This window comes from Cannabis sativa, chromosome 5 (assembly GCF_029168945.1).
Source record: "Cannabis sativa cultivar Pink pepper isolate KNU-18-1 chromosome 5, ASM2916894v1, whole genome shotgun sequence".
Classification (NCBI taxonomy): Eukaryota; Viridiplantae; Streptophyta; class Magnoliopsida; order Rosales; family Cannabaceae; genus Cannabis; species Cannabis sativa.
Genome location: NC_083605.1, coordinates 1,668,738 through 1,678,156, shown reverse-complemented (window position 1 = coordinate 1,678,156; position 9,419 = coordinate 1,668,738). Strand labels below are relative to the sequence as shown.

At 25.2% G+C, this 9,419-nt stretch overlaps 1 pseudogene; it reads right to left on the bottom strand.

The window, feature by feature from the left end:
* Positions 1-1,155: 1,155 nt before the first annotated feature.
* Positions 1,156-8,246, bottom strand: LOC115716540 (1-aminocyclopropane-1-carboxylate synthase 9-like; annotated as a pseudogene).
* Between the last annotated feature and the right edge of the window lie 1,173 nt (positions 8,247-9,419).

The window sequence follows — 9,419 nt, the reverse complement described above, 5'->3', positions numbered from 1 at the left end:
GGTGTGTAATGCATGTGCGTGTGCCGGGAAAAAAAAATTTTATGGGTCCGATCAAGTTGATGGGACCCCCGATCGGGGTCCGATGCAATGTGGCCGAAAAAAAAAAAATCGTGGGTCCGACGGTCTCATGGGTATCTTATTTTAAAGCCTCGGGAAGCTTTCCCAAGAAAGAGAAGAAGAGAAAAGGGAGGGTAATGTAAATGGGGGTATTTTAAGTGGATATTTTAAAATATGTCATATCCCACAACATATTAAGTGTTATGTGTTTAGGGAAAAAATATTAGGTATATGTAAGTATAGAAAATCAAATTTCCGATAATAAATAACACTATGTTTGGATTAAGCAATGTATTGCATTAATTATTACGACCACATTTTTTAATACAATGTATGTTGTATTATTTAATACATAATAAATAGTCTGTATTAACTTGTATTATAATATTTACAGAGGATTTGGGGTCAACACCAATCTCCGAATTCGACCCGTAGTTGGTGTTTTGATCGAGTGTATTAAAAATATATTATAACTTTACACAATCAATTAATACAATTAGTCAATACCAAATATTGTATTAATTGTATTAAATAATACTAATACAATACAATATAATACAAACACAATCCAACACAATACAATACAATACATTACAATACGGCGTACCAAATGACCCCTTAATGTTAGTGATAATAGTGGAGATTACTCATAGTAACAAGTAACTCCTCCAAATATTGCAAAATGATGACAATTGTCATATATTTGTTACACATATTTAATATATTATTTATAAATAATATAACAAAATTTATTAGAAAAAAAATTACACATGATTTTTTTTTTAAAAAAAAGAAAATAAAATAAAAATAAATATTAAAATTAATTAAAAACAATACAAGAAAAGAAATTTTCAAAAATATTAAAAGTAATTATTAAAAATTATTTTGTAGGGTACAAATAGAATTTCTACAATAAATTATAAAATAAATAAATAATATGTCTTTATTTGTGTGACAAATCCAATTGTACATAGATAGAAATCAACCTATCTAGTACAACAAAACCCAACAAATCTGAATATAATTAAATAAATAATTATTATCTTCTAACCCAATTTTTAAACTTCAATTAAAATACAAATTTTTAAAAATTAATTATTATCTACCATTTTCAAGATGAATTTCATCAGAATTAGCCAACTGAACAACCCATCTAGGCTTAAAGACCTCATTTCCTGAAAAATTCCTACTCAATAACAAGTTATTAACCCTCCGTTCTTCTCTCTGGGTTTAAGAATAACACTATTCTCTCTATGGATAAGCTTCAAGAAGAAATTCTTAATTCTCTCTTGATTGCACACGTGGAGTTGTTTCTTCAGTACATATTAAGAAAAAAACACAAATCCGAACCAACCAGGCTCACCGCAACATGACAAGAATACCCCTGCCGAGATATTCAACCCAAATCTCTCATAAACGATTCTCTTCCATATCAATTTCTCTCTTCCTCGAAACTATTACATCTCATCAAACTTCTCATATCGACCCAACAAAACAAAACAACCGTTACTCTTCAAACACTTAATCCCAAAGACTTTTAAGTGCCCGAGACGAGAATTTCCTTTCCTCTTCTCAATCTCTCTTCCCCGTTCTTTCTCACGTATTTTTTTCATGAATTTCTCGTCCGATAACATACGAGATAATGTGTACCGAGTTCAGACGAGATGAGTCCGAAACTCGACATTTTCGTGCGTCACTCGAGATGATATTTTCTCGTTTTGTGAATATATCATTCCTAATTTCGAACTCGGTATTCCTAAATCTTTCGAGACCGTACACAATGTGGACACGTGTCTCTAGTGATGATGACGTGTCGTCGTTGACTTCTTGTGTACGGTCGTTGACTACTTCGCTAAGTGCCGGTGAAATTTGATTCGTCGAAAATCAGTGCCCGAATATATTTCGTCGCCGACTATGTGGACCCCTTTCGCTAAGGCGAAATCTCCAGTGAGGAGTTCCGAGTTCGGTCGCGGCTTCCGACATTTGTGGTTGTACCCAATGGATTTGATGGGTTTGTTATGAGGGATTCCTTTCGACTTTTAGGTCAAGCTGGGGCTTGGTCGTAGGCTCTGTTCTGAAGTTGATGATGAAGTGATTTTGAAATCATTTGAGCTTGAACAATGGATTGGAACTATTTCTACTCCTGTTCTCCACTTTAAATCTCTGTCGAATCTGAAAAAAAGAAAAAAATATTAAAAAAATTAATTAAAAAAGTAAGTTAGTTTACGCTTAATTGGATCCTTAATTTTTATATTGAGGTGTTACACATTTTAAGAGAAATGCTTAAAAGTACTCCTTGTGCGGTAATATAATTTCAATGTTATAGGCACTAGTGCTATTCAATAATAATACTCATATATTAGTTGATAATTATTATTGAAAAATTGTTAGTTACTTGTAATGTACGTTAATTGACCATAGTGTTGAAAACCCTAATAATAATAATAATAATAATAATAATAAAGGTTATTTGTGGCAAGATTCTTTTATGTTTTTTATTTTTTATACTTAATTTCTTTATTTTTTTTAGCAAAACTTTCTTATGTTTATTCTTTTTATTTATAAATTTGAGGTATTAGTTTGATATCACTATTAAATACCAACTAGATTACTATCTGTATTGATTTCAAAGTTTCACTTTAGCGTATACATAAGTGTACACAACGGTGATCCAGTTGGTTTTTAACAGTTTAACTGACGCTTCAAATTTACAAAAAAAAAAGTAAACTAATCAAAGAGATTTTGCCAAAAAAAAAAAAAATTAAGTGTATAAAAATTAAAACATAAAAAAATTTTCCCTATTAATTACTCTAATATAATAATAAAATCAGGTACCAAAAATAAAAATATTTATCCAATTTCTACTACTACTTTTTCTTCTTCTTCATTTTTTTTTTTTTGAATAAGATAATTATTTGATCACTACAAAATATGTAAGTGTGTAAGAGTTTCTTAAAATTGTGATAAATAATCAATTGAAATTTGGTTCACAAAAACAATATTAGTGATGATATATACAAATTAATGCACGTAGGAATTGTATCAGAATTACGAAATGACACGTAAAATCTAATTAATTGGCTTATATTATTAATTTGTGATTTTGTTACGTGATATAATTTTGTCACGTATTTTCTTATTAATATATATCTAAATAATAAAATGTAATAATATTAAATAATATTAATTAATGAATTAATCATACCCTGGATAATAAGGAACAGGAAGAAGAAAAGCATCACCAGGGTCAGCAAGGCAAAACATTAGGGTTTCATTTGCAGAAGTTGCACCAGCTGTTAGAACAATCTTATCACTTTCAAACTTCACTTTGTTACCTCTTAATTTACCCATCAATTCTGCCATTTCCTGTAAAAATCAATACTAATCAATTTATCTCCTTACAAATACTACAACATTTAATTTAGATCACATTACTTAAAGTAATTATTTTTGTTATAATGTATATATATATTAGGAATGACATGTCTCAATCTAATAATAATTTGTATTTAAATACTATTTTTAGTGATTAAAAGTGATATTTAATCATAAAATATTTAAATTGTAATTGAAAAATGGGATATTTATGGTAAAAATTAATCCTTATGTAATTCACTTTTGTTGCACTTAAATACCTATATATGCAAATTTTTTGGCGACGAAAATTCCAATGTATAGTTTATTTTGTTACATTTAAATCTTTATGTAATTCATATATTTGGTTGTAAAAAATCGTTATACATGTTAATTTGATGCAACATTAATTCATAATTAGTTAAGAGACTAATATTATAACAAAATGACTATAAATAGATTTTTACTGCTAAAAAAATTACATAAATATGTAAGTGCAATAAAAGTACTGAACTACACAAGAATTTTCGCCACTAAAAAAATTATATAAAAGTATATAAGTGTCGCAAAATATAGAAATTTTTGCCCTAAATTTCTTTTAAAAATAATCACTAGGTAACATTTTTAATAGTGTGCGCTTGATACACACTTACGACGAGTTCGGGAACACTTTCATGAGGAACGACAAACGTCATTCTTGATGACCTTGAGCATTGCTCTTGACATATGCTAATAATGCATGTGGTGCCTAACACTTTTTATAAATGCGGACAGCAGCGACGATTTGAGACATTAATATTTTCTAATTTTTTTTTAAAGTTATATAAGCTTTAATATTTAATTACACCAATAGCGATATGAAATAAAAAATGATACTAAGACGAATAATATACCTTTTAATATTTTTCAAATTATTAATTACTTACATTTTTGAAAGAAGGCAAGCCATGGTAGTCTTGGAAAAGAGCAAGCTCTTTAAAAAGAGATTGACCATTAGTACTACTCCTTAACCCAAGTGCATCTGGATTCTCACCAAGCCATTTCTCAAGAAGATCAAAACAAAGCTGAAATAATAATAGTAATAATTTCAATCAAATTATTAATTAATACACTAATTAATTAAAGAGTACGTGTAAAATTATTCCAATTATTATAAGGACAGCCACCAAACAAACATAAGTAGAGAATTTTGTCAATTCAAGCAAATTAATCCATTAATTAATGTCAAACAATCAATTTTATTGCTTTAATTAATTATATGACTATGACAGCTGATACACATTTTTTTAATTATTATTTTACATAATTAATCAACTTTTTTTTAGAATAAAAATAAGCAACTTCATTAATATAAATCATCCAAAACTAAGAATGAAAATTCCATTAAAAATACAATCGACAACAAAAATAGAAAATTTACGCTAAAGCATGCAACTTTATTTGCAGACCGATTAACTATATAATCTTAAATATATTTATATATTATTATTATACCTGATTTTCAGCAAGACCCATCTGAATAATTCCATTGGGGGTTGTGGAATTTCCATCATAGGGATTCTTTTCATATTCCATCCATCCCATGAAGTAAGATGAATCTTGCCCATGTGAATCACTACTAATCTTCTTAGAACAACATTTTCTTCAATCAGCCATAATATTTATATTTATATATATATATATATGATATGATATAGAGCTAATATGATAGAGAGAGAGAGAGAAGAGAGAGTTTGTGAGGGTTTTATTTTGAGTTGTGGAAACCATTTGTTGTACTCTTATTTATATAGAAAGTCATCAACTATGAATTGAGGTGCATGTGTGTCTACTTTGACTAAGTTCATCTCTAATATTATCTACCTTTTATTTATTTATTTATTTTTAAAAAAATCTATTATATATGTATTATTTCAATATATATTAATTAATTGGTTCATAAATCTTTGTTTCCTACCTAATAAATATGTGCACGAATATATATTTATTAATTTTCTAATATAGTAAAGTTGTTTGTTATTATTAATTATTAAATACCAAAAATGTTTTTATATAAATAGTCAAATCATTCACTATGCTCAGTCTCCAAGTACTTCATGGGATTAATTTTTTGTCTTAATTAATTTTTGCAATTTTATATATTAACTAATAAGTTTATTAATTTGTTTTGTTCTTCACTTCATCATCATAAATAAATATAATAAATTCATATAGAAATAAATTCAAAAATTAAAAAAAAAAAAAATTAGAGAAAGTGAGTCCCCACTTTCATATATATACGTAGCAATAATAATGCATGGCTGTGTACAGCTATATATATAATGTATATATATATATAGATATATAGATATAGAGATATAGATATATATGTAGTTGACACATCAAAAAGAGCACCGACATAGTGACACCATTTCTTGATCTGATTTTTAAAATGGAATCTCTTCTATACTCTCATCTCGTGTACTAAAAACAAATTAATATTTAATTAATTATCTCTTATATTAATCATTACTAATAATAATACATATATAGAGTTATTAATATTATTACAATTCTATAATTACTAATATTACCAAACACAATAATTTCTCATAATTTACTATTAATTATTAGTTATTTTACGTAATTTTACTATTATTTATAGGTAGAGATATACAATATACAATGTAATATATATTTAATATTTATTGTAAAAAAAGTTACATATTATTTTATCTTTAACAGCATAAAAAAAAATTCTTACCAAAGAATAATGTCGTTGAAAATGAAAAACAATGGCACTGATATATATATATATGATAAGATTTTATTTTGATATATATATATATATATATATCAAGATTAGTCAAAACTGTTTGGTAATGTTTACGTATTTAAATAATCTAATAATAGGACAAAAGAATATATATATATAATTAGTGAAATTACTTGGAAATTTCTTTAGAATTAATTAAAAAACCGAATTTTTAAATAAATTATAAGAAATTCATGTGATAATATACTTATGGTTTTGTGTGATCAATTTTATTTTATTTTTTCTACACTAAAAAAATGTTTTTTTTTTTTTTAACTATTTAAGATTAATATAATGATTTATCTAAATTAAGATTTTTTTTTTGTTCTCTCAATTATTAGTTGGTGCAAAAGTTGTACAATAATTAGAGACTTTAACTTTGAGAAGTGGATATGAAACTGTCAAAAAGAATATAATATATGTTCATGTTGGAACATCATTATGTTTATGAAAAACTAATTTGAAGGTAAAATGAATCGATCAATTATGCATACACAATATAATTATTCATATTCTATTATATAAGTAAAAAAAAAAAACATAATCATTGATGTATGTTTTGTCTCAATTTAATTTTTACAGACAATTAGACAATTGAATATAATAAAGGAGAAAAATATACTACATCCAATTATATATAATTTTCTTTTACAATTTTTTATATGCTTTTTGTAAAATTTTAAATAGTTTAAGTTGTCAAAATAAGTTCCGAGCATAATTAATTTTATGCACAAATTTGTTGCTGGAAATTTAAATTATTTAGATTTTTTTTTTTTTAAAAAAAAAAACTTGCAGAAAACTTGTGACTACTATAGATATAAAAAATAAAACAAAATAAGAATCATATATAACTTATCTGTATGTGTAAAAATGTATAACTTATATATATGAACCCAACTATATGAATATATCTATATATAAATGATCACTTAATAATTACATTAAAATTACAACTATGATATGTTACATTCTTTTTATAAACTGATATATATAATAATAGGTTGCCAAGTTATTATTTTTTTAAAAAATATATATATTTAGAACTAAATTAATTATAATTAATCATATTTAATAAAAACTAATTAGCAATTATTATTAAAATATTTTAAAATAAAATTAATCGTAATTAATATTAAAAAAAAAACAAAATATATTAATAAATGAAATAAAATCAGGTTACAAATAATTTATTAACTATTTTTAGTTAAGTTTTAGAATTAATCGGAACAATTTAATAATTATCTAATAATTAAAAGTAATATACTCATTATAGATAGATTAGGCCTGTGCTTAGGACTTACATTTTTCAAGACTCAAAATAAAAATTAAAATGTTTCATTAGGCCTTTATTTAATAAAAATTAAGTAGATTATACAACAAATATTCACAATTATGTTCGTTATATTATGCATAATATTATTTTCAATATATTTTTTTTTGTATATATTTCTAAAAGTGAGGGTCTTGAAATTTAAATAGTCTTAGACTTATATATTTTCTACTCTAGTAGTACTCATCATGGTTATGTATATAGTATAAATTATTTTTTTTTTCTATAAATATATATATATTAATTTTATATATTATATAAATATATTTTTTGATATAATGTAAAAAAAAAGATTTTTTTTCTTAAATTAAGTAGTAGAATTAAATACAAAAATTTTAATTTTTCTTTTATTATCAAATATTAGATTAAAAATTCTTTTTTAAAAATTAATATTTTTAAAATATTACCTATTTAAAAGTCCCCATATTCCCTTTCAAAGAAAAAAAAAAAAAGTCCCCATATTACCTATTTAAAAAATAATCCATATATATAGTTTTGAAAGGGAGAGTCCACGCTTACTATTATAGTAATAATATATATAGTCCAATTAATTAAAGTCAGAAGTGAAAAAAGAATATTATTTTATATATTAACTTAATAATATATTTCACATATGAAACATGACAGCACTTAGAAAAAATTACAATTGATTGGTGACCTGTCTACCTTTGAGACATTCCTAAGCTCTTTCAATCTCCTTATTCCTCGGCTCATGCCCTCAATTTTGGTGGGATGATTAAGACACATGAGAATGGTAAGATTGTGATCTGCTCTATCTTAAAATTAATTGATAATAAGAAGATGGTATTATGACTTTTATATATGCTATAATCTTTTCACATATTAATAATGTGATTCTCTAATAATCTCTCTTAAGATGGTATTTATTTTTTACTTACCAATTTCAAATAACTCAATTACAAACGACTTTTTTAGCTCACAAAAAATCTTCTGAGTTGATTATAAATTGACGCTAGCTTCTGTGTCAAGCTTCGGTTAATGATGCACAAGAGTTTTTTTTTTCTTAAGAATATGATATTTGTATTAAAAAAGTCTTGGAGGCGAGTTACAAATGAGAGGAGTTTCTTCCAGCTAAAAAACTCATCGTCTAGCTAACAAGGGCATGCTTAACCAATTAATGACATGTAATATTAAAATTACTACTAACATGAGAAAGAAATGACTCTGAAAGCTTAAATAAATAACACCTTAATGTCGAAAAAAATAACTCCTAGCTCATTATTAAATACATTAGAATTATCTCAAAAAGCTCATAACTAACGATAAAGAATAAAATAATAGCATTAACATGTAGTTTACATAGAACAAGCCCAGCTACCAATTTCATCAACAAACATCTTATCAAAGCCTTTTTTTTAGAATCTCCGATGCATATAAGACGACATCTTTGAAAGAGATATCTTCCCTTCGACATAATAGGAAAGTAAAGTCAAATAACTTCCATATTAATTTCTTGTGAAAAGAAACACCATAAAACTGCATCAGCATTATGAACTTAAACCTAACCCTAATGTATATCTCTTTTACCCATTAGTTTTTGAATTCGGCTAAATCCCACATTTATGGCAACAGTGAAAAAAATTTTAATCAATTTTTAATCGATGGAGTAGACTATTTTTTGTAGTACATTGAATTCTATAACCAACAATAAATTTTCCCATTAAAATTTCCCTTCAGTTAATCGACGAAAAATATTCATTTAGTAATTACACTAATAATAATATAACACTTTTATAAAAGTACTAAAAAGTATTTTTTAACATTTTCCTATATGTTATTTAATATTACCGTTGTCTAATACCACCTAAACGCGATTTACGCTCTATAATTGATCACTAATATTTTGTTTAAAAGTTGGCTATATTA